The sequence below is a fragment of the Aulonocara sp. 'chitande type north' Nkhata Bay genome, linkage group LG3, assembly GCF_057382095.1.
Source record: "Aulonocara sp. 'chitande type north' Nkhata Bay isolate Kocher_YH1m ecotype deep benthic linkage group LG3, A_spYH_male_GT1.1, whole genome shotgun sequence".
Lineage (NCBI taxonomy): Eukaryota > Metazoa > Chordata > Actinopteri > Cichliformes > Cichlidae > Aulonocara > Aulonocara sp. 'chitande type north' Nkhata Bay.
In genome coordinates, this window is record NC_141346.1 from 44579706 (window position 1) to 44607595 (window position 27890).

Consider the following 27890-nt stretch of genomic DNA (forward strand, 5'->3'; position numbering starts at 1 on the left):
CCTCGTCCCTGTACCAAAGACGCCTCGTCCCAGTGGCCCCCAGGATTACAGGCCCGTGGCACTGACCTCCCACATCATGAAGACCCTGGAAAGGCTCATCCTGGACCAGCTGCGACCCATAGTAAGACCACATCTGGATCCCCTTCAGTTCGCTTATCAGCCTCGTCTCGGAACAGAGGACGCCATCATCTACCTGCTCAATCGTGTCTACACCCATCTGGACCAGCCGGCGAGCACTGTGAGGGTCATGTTTTTTGACTTTTCCAGTGCTTTCAACACCATCAGGCCGACCCTCCTGGGTGATAAGTTAGCAGCGATGCAGGTGGATGCTTCTCTGGTGTCCTGGATTGTTGATTACCTGACAGGAAGACCACAATATGTACGTCTCCCACAGTGTGTGTCTGACAAGGTGATTAGCAACACAGGGGCACCACAGGGGACTGTCCTCTCCCCCTTCCTCTTCACCCTCTACACCACAGACTTCAGCCACTGCACAGAGACCTGCCATCTTCAGAAGTTTTCTGATGACTCTGCGGTGGTTGGATGCATCAGCAGGGATGATGAGACAGAGTACCGGGCTGTGGTCGACTCCTTTGTCACGTGGTGTGAGCAGAATCATCTGCAGCTCAACGTGGCAAAGACCAAGGAACTGATCGTGGACTTCAGGAAGACCAGGAAACACTTGACCCCTGTTTCAATCCAGGGGGTCAGTGTTGACATTGTGGAGGACTATAAATACCTTGGAGTACACATTGACAATAAACTGGACTGGGCTAAAAACACCACAGCACTTTACAGGAAGGGCCAGAGTCGTCTCTATTTTTTGAGGCGACTGAGGTCCTTCAACATCTGCCAGAAAATGCTGAGGATTTTCTATGAGTCTGTTGTGGCCAGTGCGATCCTCTATGCTGTTGCATGCTGGGGGAGCAGGCTGAGGGTCGCAGATGCCAACAGACTTAATAAACTGATCCGTAAGGCCAGCAATGTTGTGGGGATGGAGCTGGACTCCCTCAAGGTGGTGTCGGAGAGGCGGATGCTGTCCAAGATAAAGACAATGTTGGATAACACCTCCCACTCACTCCATGACATGTTGGTCAGTCACAGGAGCTCGTTCAGTGAGAGACTGAGATTACCGAAAAGCACCACTGAACGACACAGGAAATCATTCCTGCCTGTGGCCATCTCCCTGTACAACGCATCCACTTAACACACTGTTTGCTGCTACAGCTACACATGTTTCTTTTCCAAATATTTATTTATAAGTGACTTATGTATGTATGTATGTATATATATGTATATATTGTACTATTCTTAGTTAGCGTATTGTCTGTCTTGTCTTAATGTTGGTTTAAAATGGAGCACTGTAACAAAAAATAATTTCCCCCAGGGATCAATAAAGTATTCTGATTCTGATTCTGACTTCTTCACCCTGACCTGTCTTATTTGGCTCAGCAGAACTAAAATATATATACTGCTACTTTTACACACGGACTCACATAAGCTCAGCGATTCTCTGCGCGATCAACCTCTCACATGTGTAAGCTGCGGGAGATTTCACTTGTCATGTTTGCATAGTAAGCTAACAATTAATAAGACGATGTCAGAGGAATTGGTGCACAAATTATCATCACTTACAGATCAGTGCTGTCGCTCTCTATACACAGTTCGCGCGATTGCAAAGTGAAAGCAAAAAACAAGCGCAAATTCAAACGCGATTTCAATATGTCACATATTGACAGTGGCTCACCGATGCCAATGACATAATTACCCAGCTACATTTCTGAAAGAATGCAAAAGCATTGACATATATTTTTCCTTCCTACAATAGCCCGACGGGCAGGGAAGAGATAGATTTTGGTAGCCCGACTGAAAAAATTGCTAGCCCCAGGACGTCGGGCTAGCGATTTTGCGAGCCCTGTATCTGATTGAGGAATCACTCATCTTTGGAAAAGAGAGTTTATTACAGAGAAATGTCTCTTTCCAAAATAAAAGCTATACTATCCGCTTCTTCTGGGCTATATTCTCAGCAGCATAAGGAGAATCATGTGCTAACAGCTGTCTAAATGACTCGGCTAAAGTTAGTAGCATGCTTGTTGTTTTTGTCTTTGCACTAGGATGATGTCGGCGTAAATGTGCAGTCATATTCGTTGTGTTCCCACTAGTGCTTTCAGGTTAATCTCGTTGAAATGACCTTAACGCCACAACACGGCAAATCTCCGTTAACGAGCTACCGCCGATCGCCCCGTGCATGGGGCTAGACGGCCAACACGTTAACGAGCTAACTGCGCTAACACACTAGTTCCCACCCATGTAATTAAGCATTGCGTGGCACATCCAACATACTGTTTTACTTTAGTCCATGACTCGCTTACCTTCAGGGTCATACGTCACATGAAAACCAAAATAATTCCAAACGCCAGATCTGAATGAGAGTGGGGGAGGTCCATCTTGCAAGGAGAGCTTAACTTCTGTCTTGCTAGCTTGCCCTGCGCTCTTCCTTCTGACTATGCTGTCTGTGTTGAGTGCTCAGTGGATCTGCGCTCGACAGTGCAGCCTAGGCGGAGTAGTCGAACGCAGATTCACTGAGCGCTCAACACAGACAGCATCGTCAGAAGGAAAGTTGATAAAATAAATTACAAATGTTGTATTGTTCGATGCGTACCGAACCGAAAGCACTGTATCAAACGGTTCAATATCGATACGAATATCGTTGCACCCCTAGTATGTATGTATATATGCATGTAGTACTTACTGTTACTATGGATGCCTGAAATGCATGCTACATTTAAAACAAAGGGTGCACATGTATAGGCTCAAAATGTGGTCATAAATATTTTGTACTTGTAAAAAAGATTTGTGTGTGCGTAAAAAAGATTTGTATGTGTAAAAAGAATTTGTGTGTGTAAAAAGAATTTGTGTGTGCGTAAAAAAGATTTGTATGTGTAAAAAAGATTTGTGTGTGCGTAAAAAAGATTTGTGTGCGTAAAAAAGATTTGTATGTGTAAAAAAGATTTGTGTGTGGACTTAGAAAAAAAACCCCTGCAAGTTACAAGTACGGATTTTTGACCCTATTTTTCTTCCCTTCATCTGATTGGTCAATGTCACATCAATCACAAATGTAACAATCCAATCAGAGAACAGATGGGTTTGGCTGTCGAGGGGCGCTTTTTTTGAACTGCAGGTCTTTGAAGGGAATAAATGCCCTTTTACATGCCAACCCAGCCTTTTCCTTCATCACCACGAAGGAAAACAGTCTGTGGTCGTCCGAGTTTGGTGATTTTTGTGTCACAGGTCTACGTGTTTAATACAGGGACTTCCACAGCCTTTTCAACAGCGCTGCGGACCGCGGGGTGGGGGCGGGCAGTGTTTTGGAAATGACAGTCTTCATTACAAAGCTTTCTTCGTTATGAATTAGCATACATGTTTTTATTGAACATTTGAAGAACTAGCAAAAAAAAACTCTTGTAGAGGACATAAAGTCAGAGATAGAAAAGACAAGGAGCAGGTGCATCTAGTACAGGTAGAGCTGCTGCAAAAACCCACAGAGCCCAGCAGCCAGCGTAACAAATTCTGGATCCTTTGCTTTTAGTTAGCATTAGCAGCGTATCCTGCATCCGATGTGAAAGGACTTTTATGCTGCGCACTGTGACTCACAGCAATGGTCCTGGGTCAGCCCTGACTTTGTGTTAAATTAATCCTAAAGTAATAATGTTATTTCTAACCACTGATATACCACAACTTTATCCTTTCAACAGCTACTGAAAGTTAGGGGACCTAGCTGCTATCGGATATTTATATAGCGATCCTCCAGCTTCAAACGGTATCACCCTTCAAGGACCTGCAGTTCAAAACAGCGCCCCTCCGACAGCCAAACCCATCTGTTCTCTGATTGGATTGTTACATTTGTGATTGACATGACATTGACCAATCAGATGAAGGGAAGAAAAATAGGGTCAAAAATCCGTACTTGTAACTTGCAGGGTTTTTTTTTCTAAGTCCACACACAAATCTTTTTTACGCACACACAAATCTTTTTTACACACACACAAATCTTTTTTACACACACAAATCTTTTTTACACATACAAATCTTTTTTACGCACACACAAATCTTTTTTACACATACAAATCTTTTTTACGCACACACAAATCTTTTTTACACATACAAATCTTTTTTACGCACACACAAATCTTTTTTACACATACAAATCTTTTTTACGCACACACAAATCTTTTTTACACATACAAATCTTTTTTACGCACACACAAATCTTTTTTACACACACAAATCTTTTTTACGCACACACAAATCTTTTTTACACATACAAATCTTTTTTACGCACACACAAATTCTTTTTACACACACAAATTCTTTTTACACATACAAATCTTTTTTACGCACATACAAATCTTTTTTACAAGTACAAAATATTTATGACCACATTTTGAGCCCATACACATATTGTAAATGACTGTTGTGCTCTCAATTATCACCTTGCATTCTCCCTCACTGCCCACCACACTGCTTTAGCACTTATTAGGGGCACATACTTGAGGCTCAGCCACACAGTTCACCCTCAGCCCACATTTTGCTGGTAATGAGCTTGACGGAGGAGACAGAAGAAGACACAAATAGATCATTGAGTGGTGACCCTGCTGAATGCCAGCGTGGTGGCTTGTATTGATTTGTACTCTGAAAATATGGCAAAGATGAAACGATACACATTTTTAATTATCATGTGACCTTACTTCCTATTATTTCTGGAAGATTTTGTTGCTGCATAACTGGCGTCTGTTTCTTTGTTGGGTTTTGATGATCTGGTTAGCTCAGTCAGCAAAAGCATTGCATTGGAAGGCACCTTTTCATTCATGATGTCACATCATTATATGAATTGCCCAGCTTGAACATGAAACAACAACAACAGGCTTTCTTTTGCTCTTCTGCCAGTTTCCGTTCTGTTATTTATAATGTAAAAGCGAGTGCATACCCTTTTGTCACAGCAGCTAGTATACTGCATGGCACTGCATGCAAACACCCTTACTTCTATTCCTGCCATACAGGCAGCCAAACGCCACAGCAGCTCATAATGTTTGGTCATTTAAACTGACACTGAAAATAACCTCCCTGAAATATTACTGCTTGGCGACTGCTGCACTTTAGCGACAAACAATAGTTAAGCTAATGAGTGCTAACATTGGCTATCGTACATAGAAAAGAAAGCAGCAAGACTGCATATTTGAAAAACAGGAACAATTTTTAGCTTCTGTTTTTTTGTGTTTCCTCATTTGTTGATTAACAAATTAAGGTTGACAGCCATAATTAGTTGGATAAAAGTGTAAGGCACCTGGTCTCTAGGCGGCTAGTGAAAAATGTGTATTTCCCAGTTGGCTAGCGAGTGGTTGCTAGAGATTGCTTGCTGTTGCTAGGTGAAACTGGGTGCAACGATGTAAATAGGCTGCACTGAAAATCTTTAGTTTGCGTTTGGTCACGAGCCCATAGTTTGCATTGGAAGACGGCGTAAACACTCGCCAACTGCCTGCTAAGCGGTAGAGAAACTGTAAAGAGTGTGACATAAACCGCAAAAGGCTACTGCTCCTGTTCAAAGTAACCATGTCGATTTCAGTGATACGGCAAATCTTTTACTTTGAAAGTTGCTTCCAGTTTGCATCACACCTTTTCAGGTTTCACTGCTGCTCAGTCTAGCTAACAAGCAATTGTAGAGAGGTTAGCATCCTCCTAGGGCTGTGCAATATGACCAAAATCTCATATCCCGATATAAGACAATTATCGTCCCGACAACGATGTATATCACCAAAAGTTTACTTTTTCTGTAAAGTCTGTGAATCTTGGGCAACTCAACTTGCGTGAAGTGTTTTCAGCTGGGCGTCGTGTACCTGGAGCCAAGTGTTAGATAGGTTGAAACGGCTGCAATTTTCTTTGTGAGTATTTATTACATGGCGTGATGCGGGGAAAAGGCTGTTCTAAGGTTTATTTTTTAGCACCTGACAGCTCTTTTTAGCTTCTCGTCCGTAAACACTCTGCATACTATTTCACTCGATTCCGTTTATTTTGAAAAATCTCAATAGCATCTGAAGCTTTATTGCGAAAGGTTTATGTGGGAAATAAACAAGTGGACGGTGGAGCCACGCAACGTGTTTTTCCGTCGTTGTTGCTAACGACAACGCATAAAAACAGTCGGTTGTCTGTCCGTAGTGTGGTTATATTAAATATAAGAGACAGAGAGAACTTTAAGAAATTCTAGAGTGACTATCGAAATGATGAAAAATATTGCTGTAAACGGTTTATTTTGCGACACCACGAAACAAACGATAGCGTAAAATGAAACGGTAGACGTTTTTATATCGTGATCCGAAATATATCGTTATATCGAACAGCCCTACGTTCTCAATGCAAACGACGGGCAACCACAGCAATCTGCTATCAACCAAAGCAATCACAAGGAGGTTTTTCATTTAGCTTCCTGTTTGTAATCAGCTTTTCCCCAGCAGACTAACAGTCTTAGGTGTGAGTGTTGTTTGAAGGAATTAAACTAATTTTACATTTTGCATGAAAATTGATGAAATTGACTTAAAACAGGCTTATGTTCGGACCTTAATAAAAGTTTATGTTCTCTATTTTAAAACTGAAATTCCATCCATCCATCCATCTTCTTCTGCTTATCTGGGGCCAAGTCACTGAGGCAACAGTCTAAGCAGAGAACCCTAGACCTCTCTCCCCATCCATCTCTTCCAGCTTATCCGAGGAAACACAGAGGCGTTCCCAGCTGAGAGGCCTCCACCCAGTGGCACATGCCCGGAACACCTCACCTCACCAGGAGGGATCCTGGTCAGAAGCTTAAACCAATTGAATTGGTTTCTTTCGAAAAAGGAGAAATTAAAACTGAAATTACCTATTGGATATATACACAACCATCTTCTTCTGTTTTCTTCTGATCTACTACAGTGATATTCAACTTGACTGCGTGAGGCTTTCAAGTTCTGTTACAATGTATCCTGGCACCAGCCGACTGTAAAACAGTTCAAGAAACCGTTGGATGGATTTCATCTAAAGTCCCATGTTGCTTTAAAAACTGGGCTGTTGGCGGGATCTGTTATTCATTAGACGTGCCTGTCAGATGATATTGGATCAAAACTCACAGTTATTGAGGAATTAAAAAATCCAAGCATAGCACATCACGAAGACAGGTGGCTGCCAGCCTGTTAATGATACACAGAAACCATAAGTTGTCTCCCACACGGGATTGTGTGAGCTGCAGGATGCAGTTGGAACTGATGATGCTCTGCTGGCTTTGGTATGAATACACTGAGAAGATGCTGACCATACCAGCATGGCGTATTCTCCTTTGTGCTGTCTTTGCTCTACCTGTGCTTGCTATGATTAAGTTCTCAGCTGTTTAAGTAAGGTTCTGTGTTGTGAGGGCTGCAGTCTTGCGGTCTTAAGAGATGTGCTCGTTGTTCATACACAGGAAGATTTTCACAAGGAGGCAGCACAAATACTGAGCTGTGGGATTTACTTGTCAACTGCGTTTAAAACACGTGCGAGATAACAAACGGTGGATGCAGTAATGGTTAAAAAAAAAATATATATATATATCTGCGGTATTTGGTCGCTGACAGCTTAATGCACATCATCGTCTGAAAGCTAGCTAGGAAATAAATGGAGACAGTCGGATGAGTGCTTGTGATATTCAGCTTTCTCACTCCAGCCGATCATAGAGAAACGTTTGCTTCACCGTATGCTGGGAGTGCAACTTAAATTGCAACCTATTATGTCAGAATGCAGAGTTGTAATTGGCATTTCTTCACATTTCAACAAAAGTCTCGGTGTCCCTTTTAATGTCAGGAGAAACGGTGAAAGCAAAACTGAAAAACAAACAGTCTCATCTAACCTAAAAGGGAACAAAATGTGGCTCAGCATTAGCATTTGAAATCTGCAGTTCCTCACTCAGCTCCGAGCTTCTGTGTCTGAAAGTACAGAGCACAGTTTGGAGATTTAACTAAACACGAGAACTCGGCTCAATTCCCAAAGCAGCCGCCAACCACCCAACTGCACAGCACTTTTGGAAAATAGACACACAGGTAACTGATTTCTCCGCTGACAATGCAACAGAAGAAAAAGCTTGCTTTATCATTCCAACCATCTGGAAGTCTGGCTCAGACTTGAGGCTGATGTGTAACTTTTAATTGGAGAGACAGTGGTGGGAGGCAGAAGAGTAGGAAGGAATGATCCCAGTGGATAGACAGGCAGCGCCTGCTGCCAGATGGACAACCTGAGTTTGCTGGTGTGTACACCATTTTATTGTCAGGCCAATGTGATCTGTGCTCTGTTTCTAAAGCGCTTGATGGAGAGCCATTGCTTAGTCCAGGGCATCCCAAGTGCTGCAAAATGATGTTATTTTCACTGGCAGGATTAGGCACAGGCAACGCTTGTTTTCTGTTTCCAAAAGAAAAAACATTAGGTGGAACTAACCGTTTACTGCATCCTTCGTACAAACCCATTAAGTTAGGTAAAAAATTTCAATTTCGATTTAAATCAGGGCCATCCTTATTTCCCATCTTCTACATCTCTGCATTATATACTGTCACAATGTTAAATAATGACTTCAGAGTGTCTACCAATAATCCTTATGAGCTCAGACTTCAGAGTGTACTATAATAAATGTGCTGTTTCAGACAGTGTTTTCTAACACTGAGAACAGAAATCTTTATTAATGGTCATCTCAGGCCAACTCCTCTGACTGTGAGCACAGCAGCTCCACCCACCTGGTTTTCAAACCTCAAGTTTTAAAGTGGCGACCAGTCAGAAGAAAGCTGGCTTAAGGATAGCAACATGGCTAATTACAGACAGAGGCTGAGCAGCTGCACACTATAGGATACACTATATGAACATGAGTTAATATAGTGTATATAGTGTACCTCTTTATCTTTGAATTCAGATGTTTACAGTCCCATTGCCGGGGCTCCGTAATGTAGTGGTTTATACAGTCGGCTAACAAGCGAAAGAGCCCCAGCTGTGTCAGGAAGGGCATCCGGTGTAAAAAATCTGCCAAATCAAACATGCGGAGCTACCCGCTGTCATGAAGCCTTGCTTTTCAGTCCCATTGCACAGGTGTATAAAATCAAGCACTTATCCATGCAGTAAAGAAGAACTCACTGAATTCGAGTGTGGTGCTGTGATAGGATGCCACATTGGACACAAATCAGTTCATTAAATGTCTTTCCTCCTAGATATTCCACGATCAGGTGTAAGTGATAATATTGCAGTATGTAGGAACCACGGCAACGAAGTGGCAGACCATAGAAAGCATCAGAGTCCTGAGGTGCATAGTGACTCAAAAACAATGTGCCGGCAGCTTCATGGCGTGGGGTTCAAACAACTCCTGTGGCTGTAATGTGTAGATGTCCCTGTATTTTCCCCATGTAGGGTTATATTAAACTGTGAGTCATGCAAAGCTACTCTAGTAGGATCCAGAAGTACCGTTTTGTTAGAAATGATTACAATTGGTTTCCTTTTAATGATGTAGAATTAATTGATAATTGATTGGGTTGCTGTTAGGTATTTTAGTACCATGGGAGCATTTACTGGATATTGTTTTATAGTGACATTATGCAGGAAAACTCTGTCATTCAATAAGGCCCCTTTGTTTTAGTTATTTTTCTCTTTGACCCAAGAATTGATGTGTGAGAATCACAGGCTGGTACAAGGTTGAAATACCACAGAGATCACTCCCTCAGCTACATTAGTTTCTTAATCTTTTAGACGCCTGTTGAAGGCCAAATGGTTTGTTTCAGATTTCACTAATGTAAGAACTCTTCGTTTTGTGCCTTGAAAATATGTCGCTGAGATAATCACAATTGTAGCTGAACTAATAAACTACACAAAGGATGCTTCTTCACCCAAGGGCAGGAAGACGCTGCCTTATCTTGGTCTGTACTGGTTTAAACTGATAAATCTGCTGTCTCATGAATTTTACCCTCTATATAAACTGTTGTACTTGTGAATAAAGTTGAGTCACTTTGGGAAGACAATCTAAAGCAGTCTCTGTTTTCTTGTTCTCCCAAGCTGCTCCCGAGCTGCTCGTACTAACACGCTGAATGGCATGCTTGAATATTACTTGAGAATATATTTGACTGTGTTACAGACTAAGGGACATTCTCTGCTGATAGGTGAAGGTACATTCTCTGCTGATAGACGTCCACGCCTCGGAGGAAGCCGATCCACGGAGTAGGCCCTGGAAACAGTTTCCTTCAGTTGCTATATGGAATATATGTGCCAGAGTCATGTAAGCATAATACAGTACAGTGTGTTTTTCATTATAAGATGATGCGGCTAAATTATAAAGATGGCAGATAGTGGCAGAAATGTGGTTGCTCTCTAATTTATGTATGAGAGACAGAGTTTGGAAGGTGTGCTGTTGGTTTGTCAGTATGATCAGTTTTAGTTTTGCAAACTTCTCATTGTGAACCTGAGTATAACAAGCAGTTGTGCAGCAGTGGGTGCCTTCACATTTATTCAGCCTCCATGCAAACCCTGCTGTGCATGAAGCTCCGACAAAAGTCGAAATGTTGAAATAACAAATCCTGTGCTGGGTGGCCGTGTTGTGCAGAGTTGTACTATATCAACTTTTCCAGCACTCTTGTTCCCCGCTATTTCAAAATATGTTAATTTTCATGAGTATTTGTAATACACTAAAGTAGGTGGCTTCCACATCCAAAACTACTAGCTGCCACCAGAGTTGTTATAGGTTTGTATTTTTCACTGGTTACTCATGGGTTTGTTTAGAGCTATTTCTTTTATTGCAGAAAAATGTGTAGATTTAATTTAGATTTCATCTTTCTGTATTATTATCTGAGTGGTCAGGGACATGATTTAGCAATTTCAGAACAGGCGTTACTGTAAACAAACAACTGACTCAGAGTTGTGTTTAGACTCCTGTACCAATGCCCAAAAATACTTGTAATTTTTACAAGGAAGACTAAAATCTGTGACATTATTTTCATTTTTTGTGTGTTTTTCAGTAAGTATTGTAAGCGAATACTTGCAATATTGTAGTGGTATGTTATATATTGGATATATTGGCTAGTGCTTGTTAAAAGTCAAAATGGCTAACTGTAACACTGTATACCAGTGTGAAAGGCATTTACACCAATATACTGGATTTTCATCTTTATAATGAAAGGCAGAAAACATCAGCCCTACCCTGTAACACACAATACGATACTATAAAATAGCTGTATAAAGTACAGTATCCATATGCAGATATTTTAATACCCTATTAAGAGCATTGCGAGTAAATATGTAAAATCTGTGCTACAGCAAAGAATGAGCTGCACAGTTATAAGGAAAGCTTGACGGCTGTTAGGGTGAAAATGAACTAAAAACAGTGTGAGCAGTGCCTGGTTCGAGAGTTTTGAAACCGACAGTCTGACATAAAATCAGAAAACGCTCTGGAGTCACCTGGCTCCTCGCACCCCTCCCTCTCTTGCTCCATTCACCAGGCTCCTCGAGCGTGTGTGTGTGTTTTTCTTCATTTCACACCTCCCTCACACTGCATATTCATTTTTCACTATTGCCTTTCCGCTACCACCCCACCCCCACTCCACACCCAACCTCAAACCCCCTTGACGTGGGCATTCAATTTGTACTGTATGTTTCATTCCTGCTCATATTTAAATGTATTTCATGTCGGCTGCTTTTAATTAACTCGCTGTATATGCGGGGTGGGGGTGGGGGTGGGGGGTGCAGACAGACAGATAAAAACTCCTCACATCCACCAATGAGTTACACTGGCAATCATTTACCACTTAGACAGTAGTGAAGAAGCCCCCTGTTTGTTGCCCCGGCAACCGGTGCCTTGGTGATTGATTCCTCGCCAGTGTGGCATCGCTGCAGGGAATAGAGCGTGTGAGCTTAGCATGCTTGCTACATCTTTCTAATTAAAATGGGATTACAGAGTCATCGCCGTTGTATGTTCAAACAAATGCAAGGCTGTGAAAGAAATCAATTTTGGTAAATGTCAAGGCTGTTAAATACAACAAATGTAAGCGAGCTCAATGCACCGACTTGGACACTCTGAGTCTACGTGAAGGGTGTGTTTCCGTACGATTTGCATGTCGGGCTCGCGGTGATTGACAGTCCAGAAGTCGCGGCCTTGATTGACAGCGCCGGGATCACGTTAGGTAGCGCAAATCGACAAGACGCAACAATTAGTCTGCTAATCAGAAAATAGTCTCCAAATTGGAGCTTAATGTACACTTTAAATGAACAGCGCTTTCTTCGTGTAATTGGATTAGACAAGTCAATCATATCTGTGTAGTTTACACTGTAGTGTCTCAGAGCGCTGCGTATCGAGGGGGCAGCGCCGCTCCCCCTGCAAAGCATCGCTTCATTACTTCAGATTTTACCATGGCTGTTTGCACTTATGCCAATGGGACAGTGAAGCACTCCGATATTATGTTTCAAAACACGATTGTACTTACATGTGAATGAGAAATGAGATACTAGACACTGCGGCAGAGGTTGGGGAAATAAAAATTCAGTGTGCTGTGGCAGCATTTAAAATGCTTCTGCAGAACCGGTGGCTCCATTTTATTTATGAACAACAAAGCCTGTGTCGCTAATTGGCTATCCTAGTGCTACCTTTGCCTTCTTTTCTAAACACATACAAGAACTTGTTTCCTAGTTATGCCCCCTTGCAGCATGTTGTTCAAGGCCAAACTATGACTTCTTTTTTTCTTGTTGGTTTGTGTTATTGTTGTGACAATTGTGCGCTTGAGAATTCCGGTCTTTAGTTTGTAATTCATAAATTTTAGTGCGCTTTTGAACCCCGCGACAAACCCAGAGTGACTCTACATGTCCTCAGCGTAAAAAAAAGAGAGAAAAAGCAAGATAGAGTAAGCGCTAGTCAGCGAATGAGCAACTACAGATAGAACAGGAGTGTGACATACAGAGTAAAAGAAAAATGAGGTCTCGAGGTTTTCAAATTTCAATCACTACAATGTAGTTACTTAGGTGTAACTGGTGTAACACAGTGCCTTGGGCCTGTTCCCAAGCGGAGCTCTTTGGCACCGGCTGTGTGGGATGTGCCATTACAGCAAAGGTAATAATAGACCAGGGAATTTATAATGTGATGCTTTTTACATGCCTATGAAAGAGTGCCTGAAAGCCCGAGACTGCTGGCAGGAAAAAAAAAATCATGTTTGGTTGTAAACAACGGAAAGCCTGATATGTCATGCAGGTGAAACATATATTAAACCTCTCATGAAGGACCTCTGCAGCGGAACACATTTTAATTCTGCCCTTGTAGAAATGTGAAGCGGGTCTACCTGCAAAGCTGAGGTGTAGCACGAGTAAGGCATACCTCTACTATATCATCGCACCAAGCAGGGGTTTTTACAGGGCTCCCCGTGGCTAACAAACTACTCCCTGAAATGAAAGTGCAGTTACAGCCTTATGAGACACAGTGCTTGGATTAAGCATAAATCACACACCTTCTTCTGTTGCCCTTTCAATCTGCGCTCAGATTGGCCACCTGACTTTTGTGTGCTCAGCAAGCGCGCTAACTCATTCTTTTCCTTTGTGTTATGAGAGAAAAATGAGAACTTGGAGCAGAGGCAAGTTTTTGTTTTTGTGCGTGCAAACTAAAACCTATTTGTCTGAATAACATTCAGCATGCTACATATTTGATTCAGTTGGTTTAATACATGCACAAAGCTCTGATAAACATAATTGTCTTTCAACAGGAAATGGCTGATAAAAAAAAAAACATGTAGCTGTAGGGCTGATTTACGCAGCCCTGTTTCTTAAACATGTAAATTAAAAAAACACAATGCAGTGATTTGGAAATAAGTCAAATCTAGCATTTATTTGGAAATATATAAAAAAGTAATATTTCAACCAAAAACTTATATTGTTTTGTTTTTTTGTCTGTTTGTGTTTTTTAAAATTGGCTAAAATTTAATGCTAGCTGTTTACCACCATGTTGCATCACCTCCTCTTTAATCAACACTGTAAGCTCTTGGGGACTAAAGAGCCCAGCTATTGTAGTTTTGAAAGCAAAATGTTTATGATTTAGCTTGATGAAGGATTTTAACAGTTTGTGTGACTTATTTTCGGAGTCTAACATGTTAGCGCTGTAGGTTTAGCACCCAGATTTTTTATTTATTTAATTATGTATCACACTAAGTGTACCATGTGCAGAATGTGGCTTTTATCTGGCCTTCTTTCATAAAAGACATCATCTTTATGACTCGTTTGTATATGCGTTAGGTAAAAAAAAGCATCACTTTGGGGAAGAAAGGTGATTAAGTGACTCTGAATGTGATACGGTTGTTGGTCTGAGTAGTTCACAATATGCTGACCTTCTGGGATGGATTTTCCCACACAAAGAGAATGGTCGGTAAAAGTGAAAATATTCAGCGAGCAGCAGTTCCCTGGATAAAAACGCCTTGTTAATGTAAGAGGTTGATGATAGGAAGGCAACAGTAACTCAAATCACCACTTGATAAAACCAACGTATGCAGATGAGCATCTTTGAACACACAACATGTTGAACGTTGAAGTGGATGGGCTAGAGCAGCAGAAGACCACACCATGTGCCACTCTTGCCAGTTCACTACAATTCACACAGACTGATAAAATTGGAGAGTAGAAAATATAAAGGCCTGTATTAAGTTTTTCATTAAACATTTAAGTGATTCAGAGAAGGCTTGGGAGAAAGTGATGTGGTCAGATGAAACCAAAATCAAGCTATTTGGCGTCAACCCAACCCGACGTGTTAGGAGAAAGAGAAATGCTGACTATAACCCAGAGAACAGCATCCCCAAATTCAAGCACGAAGGTGGAAACGTTGTGCTTTGGGGCTGTTTTTCTGTTGGATGTACTTTAAAATATTGGACGAGAACCTCCTTCCCTCAGCCAGAACACTGAAGATGGGTCATGGATGGGTCTTCCAGCATGACAGTGAGCCAAAACATACCATCAAGGCAACAAAGGTGTGACTAAAGAAGGTCATGGAGTGTCCTAGCCCGTCTCCAAACCTCAATCCTATAGGAAATCTGTGGAGGGAGTTGAGCCAAGAAACCTGATGCATAAAGAGTTTCTGTAGACCAAAATCCTCAAGACCAACTACAAGAAACATCTCACTGCTTTGCTTGGGAAACAAGAGTTTCTCCACCAAGTACTAAGTCATGTTTTGTTTGGGGATCAAGTGCATATTTCACTCATTGACATGCAAAACAATTTATAACTTGTATGTAGTGTGTTTTGGTTAGTCTTTCTCTATGACAATATCATAATAACGACTTGTCAGTCCTTTGTAAGTGAGCAAACATACAAATTCAGATGGGTTTCAAAAAATAATTCCCCCCATGTACATATGATAGATGCTGGCTTTTGAATTTTGTACTGATAACAAGTAAGATAGACCCAGGGTGGTCACAGGACCTCAAAAAGTCTTAATATTGATTTAGGCAGCTCGGGCATGAGGCTGGCAGTACAAGATGATGAGGAGGATAAAGAAAAAGGCCTGGTTAGCCAACATGCTTGTTAGACTATTCAGCTGGGAGGTTTAAGAACTTGTTGGTTTGGAATACTAATTACATTTGGTTAACACAATTAAATAATGACATCAAACTTCACCAAATACGTTCATTTTAGATAGAATAATCCTTTAATTGTCCCAGAAGGGGAAATTTGGTTGTATCAGCAGCAAAAAAACACACATATACAAAAAAGAACGGGACAGAACAGAAAACATGATTGCAGACTCATTCATTTATTGTGTGGTTTTAAGACAAACTGTCCTTTAGTGTTTCTGCTGGCAATGACATGCACTGCAAAGCTACCTGTTTATAGTTACTGATTGAGTAAAAGCATGTGTTATGCATGAATTAGAACAATTATCCTAGAAAGTGCCAAATGCAGTGCTACCTGCTAGTTAGCATAGTAGCGTGCTGATAGCGAGGCTGTAATGCCCGACAACAAAAAGATATATCACACACTGTAAGAGACTATCCTGCCAGCATTGTCAGAGTTGTGCCTTGAAATGAGCCCAATGCCATTCTACAGACTAAAGAGATTAAAAGAAAGGAAATAGTGACACATCTGTATAGTCACATCTTCCCCAGGATAACAGGAGACTGAATGACGGTTTATCCGGCTGGAGGAGAATGATAGTGTGTGTTTCTTTTCCCTTTTGGGGTGTTTGTTAGATATCACACATACGTGAGTGCGAACAGCGTCAGGTTCGCTCTCCTCTTGAGCAGAGAAGAAAACCATCTGGGATTGTGTTTGTGTTAAGCAAAGTGCAACGGTTTTCCTCTCCCTCATTCACACAGGCGCCTGGCATCATGCAGGGACTAATGTGGAATCTAAATCTGGACCTTGTTGATAGAAAATGGCAGGTCACACTGTTTGGCATGTGACTCTCACAAACCCCAGTGCAAGCAATGGTGCTAATAGATAATTGCCAGCATAATAGGAGGTGACATATTGCATGATGTCAGACTCGGAGCCGACGACTTTGCCTGCGGGTAGCTCCGCTTTACTTCAAAATCTCCACGTTTTAGATTTTAGGTTGTCAGATAAAACTGAAAAATGATGTGTTGTAATTTTTATAAAGCTTAGAGTGAATCTAGACTCACCATTACCTCCAGTGTAACAACTTAAACTGCAGTATGTACAAAACAGTGCATCACATGAGTATCAAACTTTCTCGCCTTTTCTGAATTTGTACCTGGATAGGACCAATTTATGTGCAAACCTCTTATATCTTTGCTCGCACACGCACGCACGCACGCACACACACACGCTGACTCCTCTCTTACACACACACACACCCTCAACATAGCAGTTTGCTGTGGACTCACACTGCCTCCCTGCACCTCCCACTCATCCTACTGATTGGAGTTGTCAGGAGTCAGAGGGTCACAGTAGAGGATGTCAATAGGGCTCATTCACAGACACGGAGAAGCACACACACACACACACACACACACACACACACACACACACACACACACACACACAGATACACTGGAAAGCCATAAAGGAAAGAAGCAGACAAAATGACAGACAATAATACAGTCCTATCTTAAGCATGTATAAACACACCCCACAATCACCCCATCATGTCAATAGCTGTGTATCAGCTCCGTCTCCCACTCACTGAAGCCGTGCACGGCAATGCAAGTGAAGAGCATTCAATTTATATTCATTATTCACCAGTCAGCTGCCTTGATTTCAGTGATTGGATATACCCTCTGCCACCTCCCACCCCCTATTTCTTCTGTCCCATGGGAAGGGTTCTTGTGTGGCTAATTTAGTGTGTATGACTGCATGCCTGTGTGTTTAATGGTGCTTGGTGTGTCTCAGCAAGAGGGCTATTGGGATACATGATGACAACACAAATGATTGGATGGTTTTGTTCAGGACTTATCTGCAGAGAGAAGTGGTGTGTGACACTGCAGATTCTGGTATCGGTCCAATACCGAGTAACTTCAGGGCCGGTATCAATACTGAATTTCATACTGTTACTTTATCCGCCCACCTCTAATGGTGATACCAGCTTCTTAGATGACAGTCTAGGTTCTCTGTCATTCACATCATGGTAGTCGTGATAGCTTGAAAAAAAGGCAGATGGGCTTCTCTAGCGCCTCTCAGCCAAGAGACTTCTTCACTTCCAGAACAACTTGTGGACAGTCTCAGGTAAAAGCAAACAAACAAAATAAAACGCTAGTGGTCCAGCTGCCTTCTTTTCATGCTTTGAAGACATTTCATGAAAATGTCCAGCGACCAGGTTTTCCCTCATGCAGAAGTAGAGCTGGGCGATAGAACGATAACGATATGTATCGCGATATAACTTTTACTCGATAGAGAAATTAAGCTATCGCGATAGACCTCGCCGCTCTTGTCCTCTTAAAAAAAAAAAAAAAAAAAAGGTCAGCCAATCCAAATTAAGTAGCGCAGAGCCGAACCAATCACAGCCGCAGCGTCACGTCGCGTGACTTGTTACGTACAGCACAAGTGCCAAGGCGCACGTGTGTTTGTTTGGGAATGGAGCCAGCGCGTAATGGAGGAAATGAGTGTGCCGACTAGAAAAATCAACCGAGCGTGACCGAAGAGAAAACAGACGATGGTTCCAATGCCGGAGAGATTGTCGAACGGAAGAGCCATAGAAGTTCCGTAGTGTGAAGGTATTTCGGCTATTTCAAGTCTGACAAAAAACAGAGTAGCTGCACTGTAAATTGTGCCGAAAGCAAGTCTGGAAATACAATAAACTGGTGCATGCGTCACACTGTGCGCCACGTTATTGTTTCGGTGAAATGAATTTCCACAATACTGTTACTGTTAATTCTACTCTCTGCAGTGTTTAAATGCTTACATACACACACAGTTACTGTCCCTCCACACATACGACTCGGTTCTGCTTCTATGCCCCAGCTTTGTTTACTTTTTCCCACCGAGGCTTCTAGACTTCTGATTGGCCAACATTTCTGCACGGTTAGGATTGTAGCGCCACCTGCTGCTTTGGCATGTTCATAGCAGCGTTTTCTTTCATTTCTCCCTTTATGTGTGGACGGGATTATTTTTTAAAACGAAAACGGAAAATCTCCGTTTTCAAAAATACCCGTGTACGTGTGGACGTAGCCTCAGTCTCTGACTGGAAGCGCTAATTCGTCATTCGGCTTTTGTCAGACTAAAGTAACTGTTAAAACTGTTTGAAAAGCTCAGCTATACAACAAGGAGAGATTGAGAATTTCCTTTTAGTTCTCAGTTTATTTGATATTGACAAAAGTTAGTCAGTTTTGTCTGTTCTTCTGTAAAACAAACTAAGATTTATTTTTAGAATTAATATTTTGTTTCTAAGTGGAATTGACAATTTAGTCTGTTTCGTTTGTTCTATTTTGAAACTTAAACGCTTTAGCGGCTGCCTTTTGTGTAGTTTGCAATATTTGCCTTTATTTATCTGAAAAAGTCTCATGTTCCTTAAGTACATCTACCCTGTTGAACTTATTATGGGAAATAAATATTTAAATAAAAACAAGCTGCTGATTATTTCACATTTTACTTGTGAGCAACGGCACATTTAAATCTTACAAATATAGTTATTTGGCTTATATCGTGATAGATATCGTTATCGCCTGAAATGAAAAAAACATATCGTGATATGAAAAAATCTCATATCGCCCAGCTCTATGCAGAAGTAATCTCGTTTGTGTCACGGCGACGGATGGCCGGTACTGAATAGGACTCAGGTGCAGAAACCCAGAGCGGAGACAGTAGATGATTTAACAGTTTATTACGGTTAAGTGCAAGGGGGAAAAAAAGGGAAACGTGGCAAAGACAGAAAATGACGAGACGTGGAGCCTTGGTGTGGCGTGCCCAGGGGAACGTGGCTAGGGCGAGGGAACGAGGCCTGAGAAGTGGAACGGAGCTGAGTGGGGAACAGTCACACTGAGGGGAGAGGATATAGGAGTTAGGCAGGTAGTGAAGGCAGCTCAGAAGTGGCCAGTATAAGAGCAGCAATTCTTACTTGCAGTTAGGGACCTGGAGTGTTTGAGAGGGGGATGATGAAGATCCAGGGGAGGCTGAGTGGCGTGGAAAGGCTGACCTGAGATCTGGGGCTCCAGATGGAGTGTGATGGCAGGAGGGCAGGCAGGTGAGGCACAGAGGGATTTCCAAAATGATCACTAGGTATCCCGAGTCCGGAGGTGGAGTGAGCCAGGGTGGGTACAGCAACTGTAGCACAAAAGAGTCTTTGTTAGTAAGATAAATCACAGCGAGAATTTGAAACACAAGACCTGTTACCAACATGGGTTGATGACGAACTGGCAGTGAGTGAACATCGATGTGTGGTTTAAATCCCTCTGGCTTGATAGCCTGCAATAGGCTCCAGGTGTGCAGGAGCTGGAGTTGGCCCTGCCCAGGGGCGGATCCCAGGTCAGTTCAGGAGCCTAATGGAAACTCCAGCCACCCACCGTAGACCATGACAGTTTGAGAAAATCGATGCCTTATTTTCTGAAGTACTTGAAGGAAAGAGGGTGAACACACAGTCAATGTTGTACTATGTATGATTATCCCATTTTTAAGTTTAACCTCCTACAAAGAGTTTTTAAAAAAACCTTTTAAGTCTGCTCGCTCCTCCACACTATGGTGAGTTTATTGCCTAAATGAGACAAGAAGCAGGCAGGCAAGAGGAAAATAGATAATTGTTAGACATAGGACAAAATAATATTACCACAACATACCTGACACTGAGTGTCAACACAATGAAACTAATTCCACCACCAATTTGACTGACCAGACTTACCACTGCGGACACAGAAATGCAGTAAAATACACTTCCTGCTTTTTGGCTACTTTCCTGTCTTGAATTGAAGAAGCTTCTCGGATGAGAGGTGAAATGTCTTCAAGTAGGGCTGCTCGATTATGGCAAAAATGATAATCACGATTATTTTCACTGAAATTGAGATCTCGATTTTTTGACGATATTTATTTAACCCTTTAAGACCTACCATAGAACCAAGTCCGCCAGAGCTTATATTTTTTTTTTTACATGCTGTAGGGCCATTTTTGGGAGTATTTCAAGTTGCTATACATCAATACAACTGTTATAGCCCATATTTTAATAATATGTATGCATTAAGTCCATAGTAATTACATTAATTGCAAAAAAGTGCAATAAACTACAAAAAAATTGAAAATCGTTTTTGTTTTTTTTACATATATTTCTACTTGGGGAAATTTAAGAGGCTTATCCCTCAAAACTTTAAATACAAAAAAAAAATAGTTTCCCACCACAGGAAATTTATTTTGAGTGTCTTCATAGTTTTATTTTGGAGATACACCAATTTTTATATACTGCAAGAAAAACAAAAAACAATCCTATGATGCAAATTTGCAAAGAAAACAGCATGTGCATCAAAATAAAATATTTCCAGCAGTGCAATTTGAGTTCTAAGCACCCCAGAAACTATTCAGAAAAGTATAGAGTCAAACATGACTTATAAAAACATGTCATGTTTGACTCTATACTTTTCTGAATAGTTTCTGGAATGCTTAGAACTCGAATAGGCTTTTAAGGCCTACAAGTAAAAAACTACATTTTCTGCGAAAATGACGTCACTTCCGGTTCCGGACAGGAAATGGCGGACATGCGATAGTTCCAGTTGACGTCTTTTTCAATGTGGGAAGTGTTACAAACAGCTGATCGGATCGGCAAAGTGTGTTTCTGGAATATTATGTTTTTGTTGCTGCAAGCGCTGTTTATGCAATTTTTCCAAAGCTTTATGTGGAAGGAAACCGTGACCCAGGACAAGCTGATGGCATAAGATGTAAGTACAACTCCTCTGGTTTCATATGCAAAACAAATTATTGCGCTAGCTTACGCGGTTCCGGTTCTACAGGGATTTAAAGGGTTAACAATAACAATGTATTGAATAATGACTTTAAAAAATAATATAAAATAGTGTGCAAATATTGATAACAGTGCAAATGTTTGCAATATAAAAAATAAATGAAAAATGTAAACATCTATGTTTAGTGAACTTTGCAGTGTTGCTCTGTGGTGCAGCTATGACACCGTAGCAAAGTTTACACACTGTCTACTTGATCCACGTCTAACTCCGCCAACCCATAATGTTTCCACACCACTGAAGTTTTTTTTTTTACCTCTCTTTTCAACCAACGGCAGTCACTCTCCTCTCCAAATAACTTCTGCTTAGCTTTCCGAGCTTCCCTCGGGTCCTCTTAATTGTTGTGATGCGTGTTCGAAATGCAGAGAGGTGCGCTCGATTTGCCACACGGAGCAGCGCGAGAGTAAAGCACGAGGGAGGGGCTAATAATCGGCTCAGTCATTTTTAATGATCGTTGAAAGCCCAGATCGTAATCGTGATTAAAATTCGATTAATTGAGCAGCCCTATCTTCAAGCAACTTAAAGAAGTCCAGATGCTTTTCTTTACAAGCTCCTTTGACTACGATGACCTGGATGACTGAGAAGCTTCACAGACACTTACCTTTCTTATTTAGTTATGCTCATATTGTGCTGCATCTAGATAAATGACTCACACTGCATTACATGTAATAAAACAGCTGTATTGGATACCATTGTTATCCAATGCGGCATTTTGCGTAAATCATGTGAATACATGCATTGGTTTTGATTTACTCCCTCGGGAATTTTCTGCCGTTTACATCTGCGCTGTTTACATTCCACCAGATGCTAATGCTAAGCTAGCGTTAGCACAATTGAGCAGCAGCATCAATAACAGCCTGGTAGCACACCCGGACAGTGTCTTTATTGCGGCTGGGGATTTTAACCACGCGGACCTGAAATCTGTACTTCACAATTTCCACCGTAATGTGAAGTGTGCTACCAGAGGAGATAGAACGTTGGACCAGGTGTACACCAACATGGCGAATGCGTACAGAGCCCAGGCTTATCCCCACCTGGGTCTGTCAGACCATCTCTCCCTTCTGCTACACCCAATATACACACAAAAGATCAAGAGCACTGGGATTACAACCAAAACCGTGAGAACATGGCCGCAGGACGCTATTCCGATGCTTCAGGACTGTTTCCACTGCACAGACTGGGATGTATTCAAGGTGCAGGACACTGACAATCGTGTCGCATTGGACAGTTACACCTCCACTGTCTTGGACTACATCTGTTTCTGTGTGGACAATGTAACAACTTGGAAACGATTCCGTGTGTTCCCTAATAATCCACCCTGGATGACACACGGAGTTCAACAACTTATTCGAACAAGGAACAACGCTTTCAAATCCGGGGACCAGGAGGCATACAGTGCTGCCAGGGCCAACCTGAGAAGAGGCATCAAGACTGCCAAGCAGCAGCACAGGAGGCGTATCGAGGCCAGGTTTGAGAACAACACAAACCCAAGGCAGGTCTGGGAGGGCATCAGGGCTATCACGGACTACAAAAGAAGAACACCATCACCCTCAGCCGACAGTTCTACTCTGGCTGAGGATCTAAATCTCTTTTATGCCCGTTTTGACAGGGAGAACACCGACCCTGTCCTGTCCCCTCTCCCCTCAACCGACCCTGCTCCGGTCCTGAGCACTCATGAGCTGAGGCGTGTGTTCCGGAGCATTAACACCAGGAAGGCGGCCGGGCCGGATGGAGTGCTGGGCCGGGTGCTAAAAGACTGTGCTGCGGACCTGGCGGACGTCTTCACCTCTATATATAACACCTCGTTGTCTTGTTCACTGGTACCATCCTGTTTCAAAGCAGCAACCATCGTTCCCATCCCAAAACAGTCAAATGTCACATGTCTGAACGATTTCAGACCTGTGGCACTCACCCCCATTCCCGCCAAATGCCTGGAGAGACTGGTCATTAAACACATCAGAGCTGCTTTTCCACCATCCCTGGACTCGCACCAGTTTGCATACAGGGAGAACCGGTCAACCGAGGATGCGATCGCCACAGTGCTGCACACATTACTGAAGCACTTGGAACACAGGAACACCTATGCACGGCTCCTCTTTGTAGACTACAGCTCGGCTTTTAATACCATCCGGCCATACAAACTCCGTCCCAAACTCCACCAACTGGGACTTAACTCCTCTCTGTGCAACTGGATTGTGGACTTCCTCACTAACCGTAGACAGAGTGTCAGAGTGGGTAAGAACACCTCTTCCACCCTTGTGGTCAACACCGGTGCCCCTCAGGGGTGTGTTCTGAGCCCTCTGCTATACACTCTCTTCACCCATGACTGTATTTCCTCCTGCGCGTCCAATCTCATTGTTAAGTTTGCAGATGACACTACAGTGCTCGGACTTATATCCAACAATGATGAGACAAACTATAGGACAGAGGTGCAACAACTAGAGTCATGGTGCCACGACAATAACTTGGTCTTAAACACCAAAAAGACCAAGGAGATCATTGTAGATTTCCGGAAGAGGGGTCATAACAACCATCTGCCTCTCTTCATTGGCAGTGAGGCGGTGGAGAGGGTGAGCAGTTTTAAATTCTTGGGGGTAACTGTGACCGAGGACCTGTCCTGGGGCAACCATATCACCTCAGTTGTACGGAAGGCCCAACAGCGCCTCTACTACCTGAGGAGACTGCGGAGCGCACACATTCCCAGATCTCTGATGTTGAACTTCTACAACTGTGCCATCAGCAGCGTTCTGACGTATGGATTTCTAGTGTGGTTCCCCAGCTGCACCAAGGCCGATCAGCAAGCACTCCAGCGGGTGGTGAAAGAAGCTGGCAGAATTATTGGAACAAGTCTGCCAGAGATCAGTAATATCTTCCCCACTCGCTGTCTGAGGAGGGTGCACAGTATCCTGCGGGACCAACATCACCCTGCGCGCCACCTTTTCCATCTGCTGCCCTCAGGGAGAAGGTACAGGTCTATACAGGCCAGAACATCCAGACTGGCCAACAGCCTGTATCCACAGGCTGTGAGGCTCCTGAACTCTCTGCCCCCCTCTCACGGACAATAACCATATCCAACTTCTTAATAGCAATGAACTGGTCTGCATTGGTGCATCATATCTTTATTCTCTTCCCCCTCCTGCCCCCCCCCCCCTCTTTCTTAAATAGATAACTATCATATCTGATATCATATCTCACAGTACAATAATATTGAATGGGTTGCATTGTTGTATTTTGTCATGTTTCTCAGGTCTTTGTCTGAATTTCTACGAACATTATTGCTAAGGATTGTCTTATTGCATTGGAGTCACACTGGGTTAAATATGTACACTTGGGTTTTAGGGGGTATTTATTATTTTCTTCTTTTTTTTGGGTTGTATGGAAGCCCCAAACGCAATTTCATTGTTCTTGACAATGACAATAAATAAATAAATACTAAATAAATACTAAATACTAATAGCTTGTAGTCCAAGTGATTAAATATTTATTCATGAAAATGATAGACAAACAAAACTGGTGTCATTTTAAATTGAATTTAAAGAAAAGGTTCTTAAATCCCCTTTTCTTGCACCTCTTAGGTGCGAGAAAAACAGTATTTCAGAAGACAGTTTTCTTGAATTACCTTCAGGAAAACGGTGAATATGCCAGCATGCAGCATCTCAGTAACAAGATGCTCATCAGAAAGCATCAACCGCAGCACAGCCCGGCTCAAAGTAAGAGATGATTGCTTGATGAGACACTGGCTTGGCTATCTTTATCTGTAACCATAAGCAGAGACAACCACACGCAGAAGCTCACAGGCAGTTTGCGCCCAAATTGTTTTGGGCACCTGTCATCCTCTATTATAATTAGCAAGTGGACGTCTAAATAATTGCCATCAGGGCTGTGGCTGCTGTATCATTGTTGCCCCATCCCTCGCCTTCAGTTGCAGTATTATTTAAAGGGCTGGGACGCCTTCGCAAAGCACTGCCTTGAGCAAAGTCTTAAGCTGTGTACTCAGTCAGAGACAGCATCTGGAGCACTGAAAATAATTAAGTGACACAAGAGGGTTTGGTGTTGGCTTCACCATTTGTTTTGTCCACACTTGTCCCTCACACACACACACACACACACACACACACACACACACACACACACACACACACACACAAAGCATGCATACGCGCACATACAGGCAGCTTTTGATCATAATTGTGACACTGCCAGGAGAGAAGGACGTAACACGCTCATCCCACTGGGGTTTGAGGACGGTTGTAAAAGTAAATGAGGCAGATGGGTCTGTGTTGGAAAAAAGGGAAAAAGCCCCTTTGAGGAATAAAGATAGAATAGTTAAGCTAAAGCACTTGTGTATTTTGAAACTGATGACTGGCGCGGTTACAGAGACTTAACACGATGCAAAAGTTTAGCAATTACATAATCCCGCATTAGCGTACAAGCCTAGGACTTTCTACTTTTACTGTTTGGCTCATAAATCAATAAAGTGTAGCCTGAAAGTTCTCCAACACTGATCTGAAAGCTGGCCGGTGTATGTCCATCCTGCAAAAATATCCATTTCTGCTCCTGCTGATGAAAATGCAGGTGCAGTGTCATCATCCTCTCATTGTGTGCTTTTGTGAGAGTGTGTCAAAAGCGAGCTCGCTGCTATAAAGAGCTGCGCTTCGGGGCTGGTGAGAGCTATCCCGGAGTGTATCGCCAGCCGTTGCGTGACGACTTGACTCACACTTGTCGTTCTTCCCTCTTCCTCTTTCCCCCTGATTAGACCGACCGATGCAGCGTGCAGCTAGCTGCGTGTCAGGGCCGCACACACACATGCAGTAGCACACATATAAATGCATATAGCTTATTTGCAAGAAGCTGTCGCCTGCAGGAAGACCATAGGTCACCGGGCTTGTCTGCGTCTACTCCCTCCCCCTCCTCGGGCACGTTGGAGCTGGTGGAGCTGCTGCTCGGCAGCGCCCTCGCTGTGCTGATAGTGGCCTCGCTTGGATTAGACAGTCATTGATGCTCAGTTTAGTCCAACAGCAGCTGCTGCCTCTCCAAACCAGCCACTTTCCAGAAAAACATCTCCCGGGCTTCTTAATGCCAATCCCCCATCCCCTACCAGAAAAACGCACACTAACACCCCCCTTCCCCCATACTCGCTGTTATTCTACAGGCTACCTCTGTCACACTTGCAGCTTCTCTTTGTTGTTGCCTCAGTTGTCTCAGTTGTGTGCGCGCGCATGGTTTGCCTCCCCTCCCCGCTCGCCTTTTCGTTCACAGATTTGTCTGACATGTCCTGAAAAAGTCCCCTTTGGAGGGACGTTATCACAGCACCGCTTGGAGTGCAGTTGTGTCTCCAGAAATGACTCCCTTTAAGGACAGGATGGCATTTTTTGCTGTTGTTTTTGTTTATGTCAGACGCAGCCTAAATGTTCAGGTCACATGTGGTGTGACTCCAGAAGTGTCTAGACTCTTTATCTGCAGTGACATTATATTGTGAGTGTAGTTCAGCGAGTTGCGCGGTCTGTTTTCCTTGGCGTGTGCTCAGCGAGAACTCTCCATGGTGCTGACGTAGACGGTTGCAAACTGGCGCTGTCCGTGGTGCTATCACTACCCGGCCTGTTTCAGTCGGTCTTTGCTGAGCTGTAAGCTGACTGCGTTCGCTCTTGTGGGCGCCGACCTTTGTGCTACTTCATCTGTTTCTCACAGAGCCGCAGTGCGATCCGCAGTGCTAATGCTGCTTGTTCGGGGCCACTCTGCCGATTGAGCTGCCCAGTAGCCACTTACAGCAAGCAGAGTCTATGTCTGCCACAGATTATAAACTGCTAACTGCCACTCTGGATGCCTTTTTTTTTTTTTTTTTGCACCCAGCTCATATCCTGCCAGTTAAATGGGTATCAGTTAGCAGATTTGCCACTGCTCTAGCTCCCACACTCAATCTTCATGCAGGAACAGTGGTGTTTTCCTGAGGTGTCAGTGGGATTTTCTTTGTTCGGTACTTCGGCTCACTGCGGGCCGCGGCAGGGGGAGTGCCGCTGACAGTCTAGCAGGGCGCTGCGGTTTCGGTTGACCACATTTCTGCACCATCTCCTCCTGTGTGCTCCGAGCAAGTGTGGAGCACACAGATCACTGGAGTCCTCTATTTTTTCTTTATGTGGTTGAGTTTTCTCCAAAACTACACAAAACTTCTTTTCTCCTTAGTTCAGATTAATACTTGTGTTTTTGACTGGCATTAATTTACAGCATTAGTCATCTTAGGGCACTTTACATTACATAATCTGATGGAGGAGGGGAAAAAAAGGAAGATTCCCTTTTAAGCAAGCACTCGTGTTATCTTTATTAAATCTGGAAAAACCACTAAGTGCAATATCTCTCTTTCGAGGGCACATTGACTCATAATCCTAATGTAATACATATTTCAATATGTTTAAAAAAAAGCCTTTGCTGTGACAGGCAAATGATTTTTATGAACAC

At 42.8% G+C, this 27890-nt stretch overlaps 1 protein-coding gene and 1 long non-coding RNA gene across 2 annotated transcripts in view; one reads left to right on the top strand and one right to left on the bottom strand.

The window, feature by feature from the left end:
* Positions 1-27890, top strand: part of LOC147335852 (glucosidase 2 subunit beta-like) — a 177559-nt gene that overhangs the window by 84747 nt on the left and 64922 nt on the right. The gene's annotated exons all lie outside the window — the stretch shown is intronic.
* On the bottom strand, positions 19246-20287 carry LOC147335853 (uncharacterized). Its single transcript, XR_015128610.1, has 3 exons — positions 19835-20287; positions 19556-19761; positions 19246-19476 (listed from the first exon to the last, which is right to left on the bottom strand). It is a non-coding gene; the product is annotated as an uncharacterized LOC147335853 (long non-coding RNA).